General features: G+C 42.5%; 1 pseudogene; it reads right to left on the bottom strand.

Moving 5' to 3' along the window:
* Positions 1 to 437: 437 nt before the first annotated feature.
* LOC124959600 (RNA-binding protein Musashi homolog 2-like) lies at positions 438 to 1,051 on the bottom strand (annotated as a pseudogene).
* Between the last annotated feature and the right edge of the window lie 1,527 nt (positions 1,052 to 2,578).

Below are 2,578 nucleotides of genomic sequence, written 5' to 3'. Positions count from 1 at the left end.
TTGACACCTCATTCCTGGACCCCCCTGAGGAGTCTCTATGAAGTTTGTGAGAAGTTTCCTTGGCCCCATTACTTTTTTTTGGATTCGAGGGTGGGGTTGGTCACAATTCACACAGGAGGCAAAATGGGAGGGAACTGGAGAATAAGTTTAGAAAAAAAAAAATAGAGTGAAGGGATGAAGTCTTTACCAAGAACTAAATACAAGAAGAAGAAAATTCATTCAAACAGGCAGTGGGAACAAAGTTTCAGTGGGCACTCCGGGCCCAGACTGTGTGGTGCCAAACCCCAATTTGCTATGCCTCTCTTAAGAGTTGGTTGATAAAAATTATATCTTGTAAAATTAGCAAATAGTCTGGAAACTGACAGCTGTAGCGAGGAGTGAATCCGGGTAGTCTTTGCCATAGGTTACCACAAGTTAGGGTAGCCCACATCCTCATGTCAACCATGAATACATCCATGGCGTAAGGCAGTCCCCTGTGGGAATGTGATTTCCTTCAGCTGAGCTTTCTTACATTCTATCCTTTATTATATTATTATTATTATTGATCTCATGAAAATGAATCTCAGACTTCCTCCACAACATCTTCATTCTCAAAAGTGATGAAACGCAACCTTCTGTGCCTGTTGGTGATTTTATCAAACATCAGCATTGCATCCTCCACCTTGCCACACTGCTCAAAATATTGCTTTACATCTTCTACTGTTCGCAGATGATACACCTACAAACATTTTCTTTGTTCTTGTGAATATCCTGGGTTGTGCTGAAAGAGGAAATGCAACTTTGGAATCGAGCGTCTTGAAACATAACTCAAGGTGGGGCTGTCTCACCCTTTATCTATACTTGCTGGCTCTGCGAACTTGTTGAAATCAAAGCCTCTCGTAGTGGGATCTCTCATGACCATACCTCCTCTAATTTCTCCAAATTTGCTAAAATAGTCTCTAAAGCTATTGGGTGAGGTTTGCCAGCTCATTTCCCCCCTAAACATTTTACCAGAGTCGTGCTGAGCATCGTTGGCACTGTCCAAGTTGCCTTGGCTCTCAGTTGCCTCCATATCTGAGCCCTATCCTCCTACCTCCCAATGGAAACATGGGGCCCCACAGTGAGTGGAGCAGCAGCTGGCTTCCAGCCCTGAGACCTCCGCTTCCCTGATCCCTGCATGACTATTATTCTTAATTTTTCAAATTTTGTTATTATATATTTAATTCTCAATAATTATTTTTTATAGCATCTTAGTCTTGTTCATAGGTGCAGTATCTTATTTCTTCAGATAGTAATAATAGTTTTCTCTTTTAATTCTTCTGCATTTTGCAGAGTTACTCTTTTTTAATTTGTTTTGTTTCTTCCTGCTGTTTGTTTTGATCTCTTTCTTATTAGAGGCTTTCCTCAAATCATCCTTTGTTTTCTGCTCATATTTAAGAATGGGGACACTAAGCCGGGCTCGGTGGCAGACGTTTGTAACCCCAGCAGCTTGGGAGGCTGAGACAGGAGGATCACGAATTCAAAGTCAGACTCAGCAAAAGTGAGGTGCTAAACAACTCAGTGAGACTCTGTTTCTAAATAAAATAAAAAAGAATGGGGACACTAGATCACCGATTTGATACCCTGCAAACATGACTGGGGTGGTCTACAAGGATCTGGTTGAGGCATTGCATGTCTCTTGAGCTGGTTGGGAGAAAAGTTCATCCAATCTCCTACCTGGACCATTGTATGTATCCTACAGGAAATATTAGCATTCTACAGAGGGGAGGGGGAAAGTCTGCTTCTTAAATAGATTTCCAAGCAACCGTCCTGTTTTTAGCCTCCCCAATCCATCCAGTTCCAGAAGTACCTGGTACAGCAAATTCCTGAAGCATGTGGGAGTTTCACAGTGTAAAACTGGGCTGCTTTTCAATTTCCTTTATTGCCTGCTTAGGACACAAGTTATCTTTCTTTGTTGGCTGTGTCTGCTTTCTAATATTTTGATAAATCCCCTTACTGTTACTTTAGATGGTTTCAGGAAAGACCACAGTGTAAGTTCAGTTGCCATCTTTATCCTATTTCAACTCTAAATGAATAGCAACAACACATTTCAGAGCAGGAATTCTCTGCTGCCAATTTATAAACAGTGTAACCAGACTGTGAGGGATGACCTGGAAGGGCCCTTGGCCACCAGTTCTTGTTACAGCCTTTCATGGCTCTAAAAGCCCAGGTCAAAAGCCAACCTTTGTGATGCCCTCCTCAGTCTCCCGAGCATGGGTCTTATTTGACCCAAATTGGGCCAACTGAGTGACAGACATTACAGTACCTTATAGACATGATTCCATTTAAGCCTTAAACTTTATGGCTACACAGGTTCAGAGAGCTTGATCAAGAGCAAGAGACCCAGTAAGTGACAGAACTGAGGTTTGAACTCAGGTCTGTTTCCACCATCCAGTCCCTGTGATATTATTGCTGACTTAGGCATCCCCAAAGGCAAAGGTCACCTTCTGATAAGAAAGTGGCACAAGTTCTTTAAAGAAGTCAGTCCAGGCATGGGAAAGGGGAACAGAAGAGGAGTCATGTGTGTTCAAGGAAGGAGGGTCCCATCCCAATCAGGAGA

This window comes from Sciurus carolinensis, chromosome 11, assembly GCF_902686445.1.
Source record: "Sciurus carolinensis chromosome 11, mSciCar1.2, whole genome shotgun sequence".
In the NCBI taxonomy this organism is placed as follows: domain Eukaryota; kingdom Metazoa; phylum Chordata; class Mammalia; order Rodentia; family Sciuridae; genus Sciurus; species Sciurus carolinensis.
This window is presented reverse-complemented; position numbering and strand designations above follow the sequence as displayed.